The following is an 18,174-nucleotide window of genomic DNA, read 5'->3' as shown; positions in this document are numbered from 1 at the left end:
GTTATGTCACTCTCCGGAGCTTTTTTGGAAGAAGCAATGTTCGCCCTTTCTCAGAAATAATTTAGGAACCAAGCAGTTACTTCACTTAGCATTTGCTGTAGACCCTAGAAGAATGATTTAGAGTTACTTTACCAAGATGGTATAGAAATCGTACTTGGGAAAAAGGATTCTTCTTTGAATTCACTTCTCCCAGCTTCCTAACTCCCCAGTTCAGCCTCCTTTGCCCCAGGCTGCCCCCCTAACCAATGCAGGTTGGCGTCTCCCACCTCCCTTCCTCCTCGCCTTCTGGTGCCGTCTTCCTCAGACATCTGAGCACCCACCCCCACCCCCACCCCCACCCCATGTCCAGATATCAAGCGAATCTTTCACTTAATGACAGTGAGTGAGGTGTCTATGCAGTACAACGTCATGGATCTCAAACCTCAAGCAGCACTGGAATCACCAGAAGCTTATTCAAGTGGATTCGCAGGCCCTACCCCCCCCAGAGCTTCTGATTCAGTAGGTCTGGGATGCAACTCGAGGATCTGCATTTCTCCCAAGTTCTCAGGTGATGCTGAGACCACTAGCCCAGAGGTCACACTCTGAGAAGCACTCTACTGGAGAATGCTGGAGCATCATCACACCTGTGCCTTACACACACACCCGCGAGAGTGAATGGCACATCTCCTGCGAGCCCGGCCTCTCGCTTCCCGGTGCCCTCCGCCCGTCCCCAAATGTCATCGTTGCCGCAATCGCTGGCGTTCATTTTCGTCTTCATCCCTCTCAGCATAGAACAAACGTTTTTAAACTTTTTTTAAAGCATTTATTTACTATTTTTGAGAGACAGAGAGAGACAGGGCGTGAGCGGGGGAGGGGCAGAGAGAGAGAGGGAGACGCAGAATCCGTGCTGAGCCATCAGCCCAGAGCCCGACACAGGGCTCGAACCCACGAACCGTGAGATAATGACCTGAGTTGGAGTCGGACGTTTAACCGACCGAGCCGCCCAGGCGCCCTTCAGCATAGCACAAATTTCATCATATTTGTTTCCATTTGGTCTGGACCCAGCAAGCCAACTTTTGACCGGAAGAGAACATTCAAAATTAAATAAGCATTATCGCGTGAAGAATGAAGAGCAGGAACATGAAAACGCCTAAGAGGTGATAAGAAACGAAGGAAGAAAAGCAACGAGCATCAAGAAATAAGAAGGAAGTCGATATTTTCCATGCCTACTGCTGTGAGGTGACTCGGGAGCTAGCTAGATGTCCTGCTTCTCAGCCAGCAGAGAAAGAACAGCGGGGCCATTGTTCACTCCTGTAATAATCATCTCTAACAACAGAAAAATCATCGGCGTCGGAGAGGATAATTTATGACTGGCAGGAATTCTCCCTTTTGAGTCTGTTGTCACCCTCTCTTGAGAGGCCTTCAGATGTCCCCAGGGACTGTCCTCACTGTCCTGGAGGCCCACACCTCCTGACGGAGGCGCCAGAGCCATCTGGGCCCCTAGGGCCTGTCCCCGGAGGACACCCCTGGGAAGCAGGATGACAAAGTGAGTAGACATTTCCCTCTCGGGGGCCTTCGGGCCTAAACACGTCCATCCTTAAGTCAGGAAATGAATCTGTGGCAAACAGGACAAGGGTGTGTGGGGGGAGTTGGGTGGGGAGCCTCGGGCCTTCACAGACGTCAGAGCTGAGACCGAGGGGAGGAGCCAGCTGTTCCAGGACCTCCAACCCCCCTCCCCGCCACGGGCGTGGGAATCACCCGAGTCCACCTACCACAGATTCTCATGTAATAGGCCTGGAATGGAGTCTGGCTGACAAAAACTCCCCCAGCTGGTTGCACAGGGCAGGCTGCGGCCTCGAGGACCTAGAGGCAAGTTCAGACCACCACTCTCCTTCTGCAGGAGAGGAGACTGAGCTTCAGAGAAGCTGAGCCACTTGCCCAAGGTCACGGTGTAAGTGACTTCGCGGAAGATGGATGATGTGAAGTCCCGTCTTCATCCACCTGTTCTCACGTGGGGAGAAAAGGCTTCTCATTTCTGAGGTGAGAACCAGCTGACTCTTCTCTCCCTACCAGTTCTCAGGGTCATCTATCCGGTGGGGCTCTGTCCACACACTGCTGAAATGAGCCTGGAAGCTTCCTATCCTGACAAACAGGCTCCTGGGAGGCCTGATGGCTCCAGGCTACTAGAGGGGCATCTGCAGTTTACTGAGTGTCCGCCCTGTCAGGCACTGAGTCTGCAGCAACCGGACATCTCATGAAAACCCTCTGACAGGCAGCCCACCCGGCGGACGTGGAAATGAACCAGCGCAGGCTCCGCTGGGAGGGGTGGTGCGTGTGACGAGGCGGGGAGGCTGGAGCTGGAAGGCCGGGCCTCGGCTGCACTTGATTTGCTGAATGTGCTGACCCAGAGCTGGGCCGGAGCAGGCTGGGGTGACTCCCTAGGTGTCAGGGAATGAGGCAGACCTTCTAAGAGTGGCGGGCCCCATCTTCGTCGTTTTGCAGGCCGACCCTCCCATCTTAGAAAAGCGCAGGATGAGGTGACTTGGCACACTGCCAGAGGACAGCTGGGGTGTCTCCTGCCCACTCGGAGCTACCCCAGCAACTGGGAAGGAAAGGAGACCAACTGGAAAGGCTGGGATGCCAGCCGGTCGAGGCCTTGGTTTTCTCATGTCACACAGGCGTCGTGGCAGGGATCGGATGCGATCGCGGGCGTCAGCTTCCTGGGATGGCGCTCAGCACATTGCAAGGGCTCCGTGGACGTTCGATGCTGCCCGTGGTGCTGGTTTTGTGATGAGTCCGGAAACGGCTTCTCCTACCCGTACTCTCTTGTTGAAAAAGCACACGAAACCCTCGAAGCAAACACAAATGTAGCAGATGAAAGCATGCAGCGTAACATGGTCCCCAGGCCAGCTTCTCCTCCGCACGAATGAGTTCGTTTTGTCACATCTTTGTCCTGTGCAGTTTCCACTGGAGCCTTTACAGAAGGGCCCCGGGGACCTAGAGCGAAAGCGCTTACTCTGCTTTAATTAGGATTAATAAGCCTGGTGCTCTGCGTAGGTTGTGAGAGAAGTGTCCAGTTCATTCGTCATCCATCCATTCATTCATTCATCCACTCATTCATTCATCCACTCATTCATTCATTCATCCATCCATCCACTCATCCATCCATCCACTCATCCATTCATCCACTAATCCATTCATTCATTCATCCATCCACTCATTCCTTCATTCATCCATCCACTCATTCATTCATCCATCCATCCATCCACTCATCCATTCATCCATCCATCCATTCATTCATTCATCCATCCACTCATTCATTCATTCACTCACTCATTCATCCACTCATCCATCCATTCATCCACTCATCCATCCATTCATTCATTCATTCATCCATCCACTCATTCATTCATCCATCCACTCATTCATCCACTCATCCATCCATCCATTCATTCATTCATTCATCCATCCACTCATTCATTCATCCATCCACTCATTCATTCATTCACTCACTCATTCATCCACTCATCCATCCATCCATCCATTCATTCATTCATTCATCCATCCACTCATTCATCCATCCACTCATTCATTCATCCACCCATTCATTCATTCATCCATCCATCTACTCATTGATTCATTCATTCATTCACTCACTCATTCATTCATGCACTCATTCATTCATCCACCCATTCATTCATTCATCCACTCATTCATCCATCTATCCATCCATCCACTCATCCATTCATTCATCCACTCATTCATCCACTCGTCCACTCATTCATTCATTCATCCACTCATTCATTCATTTATCAGTTACCTACTCAACACCTGCCCATACCAAGCACTGCTTCAGGGGCTAGAATGCTGTGACATCAAGACAAAGAAAGAACCGGCATGTTAGTGAGGGGGACAGATCACAGAGAAGGAACCTGCAGAAGCACTGATGAAAATCAGAGTGCAAGGCGACGGGATTGTGTGGGGCAAGAGGCCTGTCTGAGGAGTGACCCCAGAGACCCGAGGGGTCGGAGGACCATGGCGCCTGGCTGAGCACTCCAGGCTGAGAGAGAAGCGAGAATGAGGCTCTGAGGTGGGAGCCCCCTCACAGGGAGCACAGGTCGTGGTAGTCAGCTAACCATATTTATTAACATGGGCAGTCTGGAAGCTGCACACGCTGTCCCAAAGCTCTTGGGTGAGCAGACCCTTGTCACACTCACGGGAAGACACAGAAAAGGAGGCTTTGTATAAAACGTGAGGAACCAGGGGCGCCTGGGTGGCTCTGTCAGTGAAGCGTCTGACTCTTGATTTTGGCTCAGGTTGTGGACTCACGGTTTCGCGAGTTGGAGTCCCGCGTCCGGCTCTGCGTACTGACCTCGAGGATCCTGCTCGGATTCTCCCTCTCTCCCTCTCTGCCCCTCCCCCCACTCACACTCTGTCTCTCTCCAAAACAAAAACAAAAACAAAAACGTGCAGAACCACGTGAGCACAGCACATCTTAAATTGGGGCCACCCACTTTGCCAGTAAGGGCTCTGTCTCTCCGTCTCTCTCTCTCTTTCTCTTTTTTTTTGAGAGAGAGAGAGAGGGAGAGCACATGCATGTGCCAGAGCACGCTCGAGTTGGGGAGGGGGCAGAGAGAGAGGAAGGGACAATTCCAGGCAGGCTCCACACTGTCAGTGCAGAGCCCGATGCCCGATGCGGGGCTCAAACTCACGAACCGGGACATTGTGACCTGAGCCGAAGTCAGATGCTTAACCGACCGAGCCACCCAGGTGCCCCAGGACTCTGTCTTTTGGACAGAGGACCATATATTAAGCCAAAGGAATGGCTATCTAAGAGTGGACATGTCAGCCATCAACAGACAGAGCCCAGGAGGGAATGTTTTCCAAGGGGAAGATATTCCCAGCTCTCAGGGTACGGCAGGTTGCCTTTATCTCTTCCACAGAGGGGGCCCACCGGTCAAGTGACTTTGGTTTGCCTTTGGCACCTCTCTGCACCCCGTCCAGGCTCCACTGATCAGATTCTCCCTTTGTTGTCTCTCTGTCTCTGGCGTCATGGCATGTGGTCATTAGCCCAACCGGTTGGTCTTACTAAGAGCCGAGGGTTTCACCGAAGCCAGGAAGTGGTTCACTTGGGCAACAGACAGTCTCTACCTCCATAACCAAGAGCCGTCTCGGCCTTTTGTATCCACTGAAGACACCAGAAGCGTGGCCCCTTTGCCCTTTTGGGAGAGCTTCCGCCCTTACCACCTGCGGCGCCTCGGCATTCAGGCACTGTTCCAGTAGCTCGCACACTGTTCGTTGTCCTCGGCAATCTGACCGAGGGGCTTCTACTGTCATTCCTGCTTCCCAGCTAGAGAAACTGAGGCCCGGAGACGGTAAGTGGGGGAGGTGGGATTTGAACCCATGATGTGCATTTCCAGAGGCCGAGAATTTTACTCTTTGCTACACCCCTCTGCAAGCCCCCTCAAGTACTCATGTTTTTCGGGGCTGGCCCTTCCACATGGCTGCCTCTCTCCTCCAGCTCACCCCAGATGAGGACGCCTGAGGGCCTTTTGCTTGTAGCAGGGGACAGAGATGGTTCCTGGCCCCTCCCAAGGACGCATTTGGAACCTGACTTTGATGGTAGGAAGCAAAGAAAAGGAATCAGGGGAAGGAGGTGACAGCTAATTTGGGCTCAACACTTTGCTTTGTTCTCAGATCTCCAAGTGTGGGGTCACTGCCAGGTGTCCCAGGAGACCTGTGTTCTTACAGCTCAACTTGCAAATCCCTTTCCCTCCCCCAGACTTGGCCCTGTCTTTGGCACACCAGGGGGCTATGCTGGGTGTTCTCGAGGGTCCCCTTGCTCTAACGTAACTTTAGCTACCTACGGAGGGAGAGAAGATGACAGGTTGCACACAAATGGTTTGTAAACAGTGTCCAACTGATGGGTGCCTGGGTGGCTCAGTCAGTTAAGAGTCTGACTCTTGGGGCGCCTGGGTGGCTCAGTCGGTTAAGCATCCGACTTCGGCTCAGGTCATGATCTTGCGGTCCGTGGGTTCAAGCCCCGCGTTGGGCTCTGTGCTGACAGCTCGGAGCCTGGAGCCTGTTTTGGATTCTGTGTCTCCCTCTTTCTCTGACCCTCCCCTGTTCATGCTCTCTCTCTCTGTCTCAAAAATAAACAAACGCTTAAAAAAAAAAAGAGTCTGACTCTTGATTTCCGCTCAGGTCATAATCTCACGGTTTATGAGATTGAGTCCCAACCAAGTTCAGCTCCACACTAACAGCACGAGGCCTGCTTGAGATTCTCTCTCTCTCTCTCTCTCTCTCTCTCTCTCCCTGTCTCCCTGCCTCTCCCCTGCTTATGCTCTCTTTCGCAAAATAAGTAAATAAACTAAAAAAAAAAAAATGTCCAGCTGGTTATACCAATACCTCTCATCCTACTGGTTGAAGGGAATGAGGGACTAGAAAGCTTAAAACATCTCAAAAGGAAATAAACCAGCTCTTTGGTGTTTAATGGCCCTATCGTTCAGCAGATGCATCTTCCAAATTAAAACCCGCTTCCTCGTAAAAAAATGCCAGGATGATTTTAGCCAAGTGTTTCAGCAAAGGTATCTGCAGTAACTCAGCAAGAGCTCTCTAGATGGTTTTAGACCGGAAATTCCCAAAGAATTCCGTCTCCAATTCTCTATGTCAGGGGGCGTCAGCATGGAATGAAAAGAATGGGTCACTGGTGAGGTCCACACTGACATGGCGGCCTGCCATGATGTTGGTCATGGCGTCAGGTGAGCAGCTGGGAGGACCAGTGTGAGGGCGGGAGGACCAGAGTGGGGCATGGCCAAACTCCCTGGGCTCAGAGAAGCGGATGGTCTGACAGGTGAGCAGGGCCTCTCTGCTGAATGGAAGGCTGGCCTGCCTTTGGATGGAAGATGTTAGGACACGTGGTGTAGACTATCTATAAATAAGTCATCTGAGATCCCCATGACTTTTCTATCAGTTTGTGTGTTTATTGGCTCAGAGTGAGAAAACGGCATCTTGGTTTCCAAAGTTTTGGGGCATCATGTAAAATACTCTTTGTGAAGCAACAAAGTTTTTGTGGCTGTGTTGACCTCTGCAAACTCCAACATAGTGTTTTAGGTCAACCCTTTGCCGAAGTAAGACATCCATGGAGAAAAGTGCACAAGCGATCTGCGTTAAGAGCGTGACGAATTTTCACAAAGGAACCAAATCTATGAAACCATGACCCGATTGAGGAGCAGGACGCTGTTGAATCTTCATTATATTGTACACCTGAAACTAATATAACACTAGATGTTAATTATACTTCAGCAGAAAAAGAAGAGACAGATAACGACAACAGCGACAAAGAAACAGGACATTACAAACACCCCAACAGCCCCCTTGTTCTTCTTTCCAGTCACATCCTCCAAATAACGACCATCTTGACTTGCATCCCCACCAATTAGCCTTGTCTGTTCTTGACCTGCAGGTCAATAGTATCATCCCGTGTGCCCTCTTGGTTGTCTGGCTCCCTACCCTGAACTTGAAGGTTTCAGTTCTGTGTTAGCTCGTGTTGTTTTAGATTGTTCAATTTCACTGCTAAGGACACCACATATATTTATCCATTCCACTGTTGATGGAACTCTGGGCTGTTTCTACCAACCTTGAAGATCGGGGCCTGGGTGGCTCAGTTGGTGAGGCGGCCGACTTTTGATTTCAGCTCAGGTCATGATCTCACTATTCCTAAATGGAGCCCCTGCCCTGCTCAGGCTCTGCACTGACAGTGTGGAGCCTGCTTGGGACTTTCTCTCTCCTCTCTCTGTCCCTCCCCTCCTCGTGTTCGCGCTCCCCCACCTCTTCAAAATAAAGAAATAAACTTAAAAAAAAAAACCTGTTAGTTATTTTACCAGTAAAAAAAATGGGTTCATTCAGAAAAAAGCAGAGAATCGCAATTCGGGACGAAGCAGCTTCAGAGCAAAAGCATAGGCAAGTCCAGAGATTGAAAGAGAGGAACGCTCTTTTACAGAGGAAAGGGAGAAGTTGGGAGGTCTGTTGTAAAAAAAAAAAGTCCATTAAGGTAAACTGGGGGTTCGAATTATAGTGGTTTTTCATTGGCTGAGTTATTACAGTCTCTCACTGGCTGAGTGTCACCAGGGGAGGAAAATCTTCCTCCTTCTGGGATAGTAAAGTAGTAGCTAAAGCAGTATCACCTTGGGGCTCCTGGGTGGCTCAGTCGGTTAAGCGTCTGACTCCAGCTCAGGTCATGATCTCACACTTCATGGGTTCGAGTCCCACGTCAGGCTCTGTGCCGACGGCTCATGGAGCCTGATTCAGATTCTGTGTCTCCTTCTCTCTCTGCCCCTCCTCACTCTCATGCTCTCTGTCTCTCTCTCAAAAAATGAATAAATATTAAAAAAATTTTTTAAGGTGTGGCTCTTTCTGCAATTGGCCAGGAGGGTTAGGGCATGAGAACTCCCACCTCTGGCCTCCCAACTCCATTTTAGTGTGGTTTCCTTTTAGAACTTTTCACGTCTCCAGACTTTGGCTCCTTAACTAGATAGTTCTGAACAGTTTCGTACGTGTCTTTGGTGCGTGCGTGTGTGTATGTTTCAGTTGGGGGTATACCAAGGAGGGGAACCGCTGAGTCACAGGCTCTAGATTGTTCAGGTGCAATAAATCCTGCCCCAAATTTTCCACAGCGATTGCACCAGTGTACAGCCATGCTGGTCAGTGGATGGCGGTGGCAATGGCCACACACATCCTCTCCAACACTTAGTGTTATTAGTCTGTTCATTTTCAGCCACTCTGGTGGGTATATAGTAGTGTTACCCTGTGAATGTCCTCTGTACTCCCCTGCTCATATTTACTGATAAATTGCATAGCCTCTTTGTGAGGTACCTGTGCCAGTCTTTTGCTCATTTTTTTTTCTATTGGACTATTAATGGTTTTTGAAGATTTTTCACATATTCTGGACACAATTTTTTTAAATCAAGATACGCAAATATTGTTTCTCTGTGGCTTGCCTTTCACTCTCTTTTTAAGGTTTTAATTAATTAATTAATTAATTAATTTTTTTAGAGAGAGAGAAAGAAGGAGAGAGAGGGAATCTCAAGCAGATTCCACAGTCAGTGTGGATCCTGACTCGGGGCTCGATCCCATGACCCTGGGATCGTGACCTGACCTGAAATCAAGAGTCGGACGCTCAACCCACTGAGCTACCCAAGCACCCCAACCTTTTTAGTCTCTTCTTGGTGTCTTTTGACGAGCAAACTTCTTGGTTTTAATGAAGTCCAGTTTACTGATCTTTTCACATGTTCTTAGTGGTTTTTTTGTACTGTATTTGAGAAAATTTTTCGTGTCCAAGCTCATGAGATTATTCTCTGATGTTATCTTTTGGAAGTTTTATCATTTTACCTTTCATATTTAGATTACAATCTGCCTGATTTGATTTTTTTAAGCTTATTTATTTATTTATTTTGAGAGAGAGACAGAGCACGACCAGGGGAGGGGCAGACAGAGAGGGAAAAGAGAGATTTTCCCAAGCAGGCAATGTACGATCAGAGCAGAGCCCAATGTGGGGCTAGATCTCAGGAACCAGGAGATCATGACCTGAGCTGAAACCATGAGTCAGACTCATAACTGACTGAGCCACCCAAGTGTCCTACCTGATTTAATGTTTGTGTCTGCTGTGAGGTAAGGTCAAGATTAATTTTTTTTTTTTAATTTTTTTTTCAACGTTTATTTATTTTGGGGACAGAGAGAGACAGAGCATGAACAGGGGAGGGGCAGAGAGAGAGGGAGACACAGAATCGGAAACAGGCTCCAGGCTCCGAGCCATCAGCCCAGAGCCCGACGCGGGGCTCGAACTCCCGGACCGCGAGATCGTGACCTGGCTGAAGTCGGACGCTTAACCGACTGCGCCACCCAGGCGCCCCTTAATTTTTTTTTTTTAATGAATATGCAGTCAACCCAGCAGAGTTTATGAAAAGACCATCCCTCCTATCTCATTGCATGGCAGTGTCTTTTAAAATCACAAATCAAGGTATTGAATATGAGTGGTCTGTTTTCTAGAACTTTCATTTCTGTTCCATGGGTCTATTTGTCTATGTTTACACAAATCTTACACTGTCTTATTTACTAAAGCTTCAGAATAAGTCTTGACAAATGTTCCTATTCAAGATTCTTTTGGTCTTTTAATTTTCCAAATAAATTATAGGATGAAGTTTATGCTAAACATAAAATTAACAAAACGCTACTGGAATTTATATTGAAATTGTGCTAGTTCTAGAGATCAGTTTGGAGAGAATTGACTTTAAAAGCATTAAGTCTTGGGGCACCTGGGTGGCTCAGTTTGTTGAGCACCCAACTCTTGATTTCAGCTCAGGTCATGATTCCAGTATCTTAGGATCAAGCCCCACATCAGGCTGCATGCTCAGCATGGAGCCTGCTTGAGATTCTCTCTCTCTCTCTCTCTCTCTCTCTCTCTCTTACTCTCTCCACCCCTCTCCCCCACTCACACTCTCTCTCAAGTAAAAAAATTTAAAAATTAAAAAAAAATTTTTAGAGCATTAAGTTTTTCATTCTATAAATATTTGCTTAGGGTTTCTTTAATATCTTTCAACAATAATCTTATAGTTCTTAATTAAATTTCATCACATTTATTTCGCTAATTTTTTTTAAAAAATTATGTTTTATTTTTTATATTTAAGAGACAGAGCATGAGTGGGGGAGGGGCAGAGAGAGAGGGAAACATAGAACCTGAAGTAGGCTCAGACCCACGATGTGGGGCTCAAACTCATGAACTGTGAGATCATGACCTGAGCTGAAGTCGGATGCTTAACTGACTGAGCCACCCAGGTGCTCCTATTTTGCTATTTTCTTCAAAAAAAAAAAAAATTTATTAACGTTTATTTATTTTTGAGACAGAGAGAGACAGAGCATGAATGGGGGAGGGACAGAGAGAGAGGGAGACACAGAACCTGAAGCAGGCTCCAGGCTCTAAGCCATCAGCCCAAAGCCCGACGTGGGGCTCGAACTCATGGACCATGAGATCGTGACCCGAGTTGAAGTCGGACACTTAACCGACTGAGCCACCCAGGCGCCCCTCTTTTGCTATATTCTAAAAACGTTTTTAAGAGCAGTTTTAGGTTCACAACAAAATGGAGAGGAAAGATTTCCTATATACTCCTTTCCTCAACATTTGCATAGCCTCCCCCATAATCAACATCCCCAACCAGAATGATACATTTGTTACAGTTCAGAAACCTACATTGGCCCATCTTATCATCCAAAGTCCATGGTTTCCTTACAGGTTACTCTTGATGGCATATATTCTATGGGTTTGTAACAATGTATAATGACCTGTATCTACCATTATAATATACAGAGTATTTTCACTGCCCTAAAAAATCCTCTGTGCCCCAACTATTCCCTATATTTTAGGTGCTTTTGTAAATGGTGTCTTTTAAAATTTGTTATTTTCCAATTATTTGTCACTATTTAAAACCATTAGTTCTCTTAAGTTGATTAAGCAGCCCATCTGCATGTGGTCAAAGCTACTAATGTGTGGATCGAAGTCATCATGTACAGTAGAGAAATTTTTCTGTATGCTTTCTCTTTGTCACTCAGATTGGGTGACTTCTGTTGTTTTTTCCTCAATTTTATTGATTCTACCTTTTGTCGTATCCATTCTACCATTGAGCCTATCTGGTGAGTTTTTTATTTCAGTTATTTGTATTTCCTAGTGCTATAATTTCCATTTGGTTCCTTTTTTATAAGCTCTGTTTCTTGGCCAAGATTTTTTTCTCTTCTTTCATTTGTTTCAAGAGAATTTGCACTTCCTTTCTAAAGCATTTTTATGACAGCTGCTTCAAAGTCTTTGTCAGGTGGTTCTAGCACCTGGTTCATCTCAGAGGGGGTGTCATCTGATTGTCTTTTCTCATCTATGTTATTCTCCTGGTTCTTGATATGATGTGTATATTTGGACATCTTGCCTTTTATGTTAGGAGACTCTCAATCCGATTTGAATTTTTTTTTTAAGCCAGCTCTCACCCTGTTTAGGTTAACAAGCAGATCCTGGCCTAGGTTAGTGGGCTGTGGGTCCAATGGCAATTTAATTTGAGAGCGTTTGTCATATTATTACAGTCTCTTGGGGCTCCCACTGGTCCTCCCTGCTGCTACCTGAGGGGGCTGAAGGAAATTCCTCAGGCTGGTTCTCCCGGTGCCTCTAGATAAGGGGTCCTCTTGGGTCCATGGAGACAATAAAGCTTCTTCCCAGGCGAGGTTGCTTGTTATGCCGTAACCCCCTTTTTTGGTATCATCTGGTCATTCCAGGTGTCCGTCAGTGAGAGAAGAGAATCTCAGGCCCACCAAAAAGAGGGAACCTCTGTTGGTTCTCCTCTGGAGCCCGGTTGGGCAGCAGGAAATGCCAAGCCTAGATCACCTTCTCCTGTTGGACAAGGGGGTAGACACCCCACTGCTGTGTTGTTCTTGCAGTACGAGGATCTCTAGCTTGTTTCCCTCTCTTTCCCCTTTCAGAGTTTTCCTTTGGTGACCTCTTGCAATATTTCCAGAGTTCCTCATTGTACCTAGCTGGAGGAGGAAAGGGAAAAGTGAGTTTATGCTATCTTGTCTGGATCAGAAGTCCTTTCAGCAGCTTTTGAATACAAAAACAATTCATTGACAGAATCAGCGATGATTCCGTCTTGAATATAATTCATCAACCTAAATATAGCCAGGTTATAAAAAGGAAATCAATCACAGACTCTCAGAATTGGTGAGGTCTTAGACTCTATTCCACTCCCCTTTACAAAAGAGACACTTTCTGTAGAGCACCCGGACAAATGGACAGCCCATTTCCAGCATACCATGGGACCAGGGAATTGTCCAACTAGCGGTTTCCCTGGGGCACTCTGGCCAGGGATATTCAGGAAAAACATTATGGATCCATCCATGATGGGAGAAAGAGGGGGAGTTGCCTGTTTTAATTTCTGTAACTAGTATATTTCAGGACAACGCATGAGCAGCCAGTAAAAATGAATGCAAATGACGGGTGGAAAGAATACACGTGGAGATGAGAGAAAGCAAAGCTAGTGAACGTTTTAAACATACATTTTCACCCCCTCTCAACTGAAAAAAAAAAAAAGGCAGAAACCTGCTGTTTAAAGCAGGAAATATTAGAAAACACCAGCTGAGAAACTGCCCACTTGGCATCTGTGAGCCCCAGCTGGCCCTCTGACCCTGCTCCTATTTTAAGTTCATGACGCACAGTCAAGCATTCCTTTGCTGCACCTGAAAGAATGACTTCAGCCCAGACTGAGCCCTTATTGGAAGTGACGGAGCTATTTTTAGACCTGGGCACGTAGTTTGCTTCAGCCTAATTGTTGGAACTTTCAAGGAAACGGGATGGGGGTGGGGGGAGGATGGCTCTCTCATTAACGTCCCACCTGGTGTTCCACCAAAGGGCACCTCATTTCTCAGACAGCTTGTTAGTTTGGAGCCAGTGGCCATTGCCAAGGATGACTCTTGGTTCCCCCCCTGCCTGTCACAAACTGCTCTCTGCGCCTCCCACACCAGATCGTACCCATCTTGCCAGTGGAAGTGAGCCCCCATGCCAAGCTGTTCTTGTCCTCACTAGCTTACTTTCTCTGGAAAGCATGAGAGCCCAGCCAGATTCTGGGTGTCTGAATTTGGATTCTATCCCTTACAGATTATGTCTTTGGGCACATCACTTCTTGGGGCCTTAGTTTCCCAAACTGCATAGACTAACAATTCATCGTTATAAGGATTAGGTAAAAGGTCGTAGGCAAAAAGCGATCTGTGTTGAGCAGGGAGTGCTCAACAAATTCTGGCCATTATTATTATTAATTATTATTATTATCAAGGGCTCAAAACACTTTTATGCGTCGTTCCACTTGGTCTTAAGACCTCATAGGTCTTGACAAGAAACCTATGAGGGAGGGGTTATCGTCCCCACTTTATAAATGAGAGCAGTGAGGCTTAGAATGGTTGGGTGAGTCGACAAGTCACAGGACCACTAACAGGGGAATTCAGGACTCTTGGCTTCAGTGACAGTGCCTGGGGGCAGCTCAGCAGATGGCACCATCACATTCAGTAGCAGCCACAGTAGCAGGACGGGCAGCAAGTATAGAGTGATCAATTGCACACCGGCTCTCGTTGAATACTCACAACAGCTATAGGCTCTGGATTCTATCATCAAACCCCACTTCGGATGAGGGGCCCAAAGTTCAGAGAGATCAAGGAAGGTGTCCAGGGGCACAGAGCTGAGAGTCAGGGAGTTGGGGTGTCCCCCTGGCCTACCATGCCCATGCTGTGCTCTCAGTCCCCCTGCTGCTGTCTACTGCGGCAAACCCTGAGAACAACTGCAAATACCTGCCTGATTGATGCAGCCCAGGCAAGGAGGACGAGCTATTTGTCCCAGAGTCCTCGGGATTTTCTATGCAGACAGTCATGCTGCTTGCAATCAGAGATAGTTTTACTGATTCTTTGATTTCTTTTTCCTGTCTTGGTACAGCAGTTAGAACTTTTTTTTTTTTTTAATTTTTTTTAAACGTTTATTCATTTTTGAGAGACAGAGAGAGACAGAGCGTGGGCAGAGAAGGGGCAGAGAGAGGGAGACACAGAATCTGAAGCTGACTCCAGGCTCCGCACAGAGCCCGACATGAACCGCGAGATCGTGACCTGAGCCAGAGTCAGACGCTCAACCGACTGAGCCACCCAGGCGCCCCTGCAGTGGTTAGAACTTCTAATACTGTGTCTAAGAGTAGTTAGAGCAGACATCTTCGCTTTGTTCTACATCTTTGTTCAGATCTTAGATGCATTTAATCTTTCACCATTAAATACAATGCTTGATGCAGGGTTCAGAAGATATTCTTTATGAGGCCGAAGAACTTCCCTGCTATTCCTAGTGCGTGGACAGGTTTCTTTCATTATTAATGGTTATTGCATTTTGGCAAAAGATTTTTCTGCATCAGTTGATATGATCATATGATTTTTCCTCTTTAGCCTGTCACTATGGTGTATTATACTGATTGATTTTCAAATATTGAATCAGTATTGCATAGCTGGCATAAATGCTTCTTGGTCATAGTGTCTTACTATTTATATATACATCGTTGGATTTGATTAAATTTTGGTTGATGATTTTTGCATCTAAGTTCATGAGAGATATTAGTCTTCAGGGTTTTTGGGGGGAGGGTACTGTCTTTGGTTGGTTTTGGTATCAGAGCAATGATGGCCTCATATATAGAAGTGGGAAGTGATTTATCCTTTCTTATGTCTGGAAGAGATTATATAGAAATAACATTAATTATTCTTTGAATGGTAAAACGTTCTAGTGAAGCCATCTGGGCCCAAAGATTTCTTTTGTGGAGCATTTAAATTGCACATTCAATTTCTTCAACAGTTAAAGAACTGAGTAGATCATCCAATTCATCTTGGCTAAGTTTTGGTAGTTTGTGGTGTTAGAGGAATTGTCTTATTTCTTCTAAGTTGTTGAATTTATGAACATAAAGTTGTTTGTAGTATTTTTTATTATCATTATAATGGTTGCAGAATTTATTGTGGTATCTCCTGCAATTCTGATATTGGGGATTGGGATCTGTGTTATCTTTTTTTATCTTTTTTTCTAGCAGAAGTTACTAATTTTATTTTATTTCATTTTTTTGAAGAACCGTCTTGGCATTTCAATGGTTTTTTCTATTTCCCAGCTTTCAATTTCATTGATTTCTGCTCTTTATTATCTCCTTTCCCTGTTTGCTTTAAATTTATTTTGCTCTTCTTTTTGTAAATTTTTTGATGTAGGAACTTAGATTAGTGATTTGAGATACTTCCTCTTCCAAGGCAGCTTTTAGTGCCATAAATTTCCCTTTCAACATTGCTTTAGCTGCCTCTCACAAACCTTAAAAATCATAGCACTGAATGAAAATGAAAATGAACATATTTTCATTTTCATTCAGTGCTATGATTTTTAAAGTTTCCTTTGAGATCACCTCCTTGACCCATGAATTATTTAGAAGTTTATTGTTTAGTTTTCAAATATTTGGAAATTTTCCTGTTGACCTCCTGTTTTGATTTATAGTTTGATTCCATTGTGGTCAGACAACATACTCTATGATTTTGATTCTTTTGAATTTGTTAAGGTTCGCTTTATGATCTAGGATACAGTCCACCCTGATGAATGTTCCATGGGCCCTTTGAAAGGACAGATGTTCTGCGGTTGTTGACTGAGCATCCTATAAATGCCAATCAGATCTTTGTAGTTGGTGGTGGTGGTCTAATTTTCTCTTTAGTGGTCCTGAAGTTTCTGAGCGGGGGTGGGAGTGGGGGCGGGGATGGGGAGCTCCCAAAGGCAATTGCAGATTTGTCTAATTTTCTTTCAGCTGTCTTAGTTTTTGCTTCGATATTTTGAAACTGTTATTTGGTTCACAGGAGAGCTATTTTTTTCTTAGCGGAATAATCCTCTTTGCCCATGGTAGCTTCTTTGCTCTGCAGTCTATGTTGTCTGATGTTAACATAGCCATTCATGCTTTTGATTAATACTTGCTTGGTATATCTTTTCCCTTTCTCCTGCTTTCAGTCTCCTTGTGTCATTAAATTTGTAGTGAGTTTCTCATAAACACCATATAGTTGGGTCGCGTTTTGTAATCCACCCTGCCAATCTCTGTCTCTCAATTGGTGTATTGAGACCATTTCCGTTCAAGGTATCTAGCGATCTATTAAGGCTAAGTCTGGCGTTGTATTATTTGTTTTCTGTTTGTTCCTTCTGTTTCTCATTCTTCTGTTCCTTTGTTCTTGTCTTTCTGTGGGTTGCCTGAACATTTCTTAGCGTTCCGTTTTGATTTAATTATTATATTTTTTAATATATCACTTTGTATTGCTTTCTTATGTGATTATTATGTTAGGAGACTGTTGCTGGGCAACCCTTGGGAGCCGGGAAGTAGCTGCTGGGCCTGGGTCTCCTTACGCTACTGGGTCAAGGCCAGGGAGACATGGGGCTTCACTGCTGCTGCTGTGGGTGGATCAGGCCACCTGCTGATGTCTCAGTTGTGGACCAGAGGCCAGAACTGCTTGGGGCTTTGCTGCTTCTGCTGCCGCCGCCCCCACTGCCTACAGATGAGACTGTTTGCAAGGACCCTGGATTGTAGTGGGGGCTGGAACTTCTTACTGGGCCTCTGTTGGATTTTCCCTTTCCTGAACTTTGACCAGAGAGAGGAGGATATTCTTGGGTTTCGTTTTTTGTTGTTGTTTTCTTGTCTGTGCCTATTGGTGATTCCAGATTGCAAGCCCCTCCTGTGCCCAGATCGGGGTACATGGGAAATAAAAAGAAAATCCAGGGAACTCAGAAAGTTGCTTCTCAAGTCTTGAGGTTTCTTTCCAGTCCACCGTGTTTTGTTTTGTTTTGTTTTGTTTTCCAACTTTCAGATTTCTTTTACCATTGTCTGTTGAATAGTTTTCAGGGAATTTAGTTGTATTCGGAGAAATGGAGTAGGGAAAACTGATCCTATGACATCTCGTTCCAGAACCAGAGGCAGGACAGCCTATTTTCTAAATGTTTCAGACATACTTTCTTTCCTGGTTGACTTTCCAGAAACAGAAAAAAAATATTATCAATGGTGCTTCCTGTGGTCCAAGCTACACCCTCTTTCTCCTTCTTGGAAGGGATCGATTGCATTACTCAGTAGTCCCATTTCTCTGAGCCCACTCTGTAGTCAACAGGATATTGAATTCCTTTTGAAAGCCGAAACAGGTAATCATTTCTTTCTTGGACCAAATGTTGATCAGTAGTGTTAATACTTGTCTGTAGCATGGAAAATGGTTTTCTTTGAGTTCTTCCTATTTCTTGCAGAAGTTCTCTTCTGGCACTGAAAGGCTTTAACTACATTTATCTAGAAATGGATTCCCACGGCAAGAATGGAACTTTCTTCATGACGATTGTTTAGCTGCACAGGCAAAGACTTCTTATATCTGTGCTTTACTGATTTCTCATCTTGGACCCTTGCCTGACAATATAGGATGGGCTTTTGGCCCAGTGACTCACAAGAAAGCACAATATCGAAGCTTGAAGTTAATGTTTTAAATTTACCAGCAAAGGCAGAGTAAGCAGAACACTGAGCCCTGCCCCTCTTTAAAAAAAGAAAAATACTGCCTTCTGTGCCCTTTTCCTCACCATAAAGATAATCCCCTAGTTTCTCTTAAGTA

The 18,174-nt window shown here is 45.8% G+C and overlaps 1 long non-coding RNA gene across 5 annotated transcripts in view; it reads right to left on the bottom strand.

Moving 5' to 3' along the window:
- Positions 1-869: 869 nt before the first annotated feature.
- Positions 870-18,174, bottom strand: part of LOC125162052 (uncharacterized) — a 157,213-nt gene continuing 139,908 nt past the window's right edge. For 3 of the 5 annotated variants that reach the window (XR_007150880.1, XR_007150877.1, XR_007150875.1), the window contains one exon: positions 11,800-12,546. This is a non-coding gene — a long non-coding RNA (uncharacterized LOC125162052). Of the gene's footprint in view, positions 2,805-6,937; positions 7,252-11,799; positions 12,547-18,174 lie in introns of those variants that run through there. The other 2 variants (XR_007150878.1, XR_007150876.1) reach the window with 2 other exon arrangements.

Source organism: Prionailurus viverrinus, chromosome A3, assembly GCF_022837055.1.
Source record: "Prionailurus viverrinus isolate Anna chromosome A3, UM_Priviv_1.0, whole genome shotgun sequence".
Lineage (NCBI taxonomy): Eukaryota > Metazoa > Chordata > Mammalia > Carnivora > Felidae > Prionailurus > Prionailurus viverrinus.
This window is presented reverse-complemented; position numbering and strand designations above follow the sequence as displayed.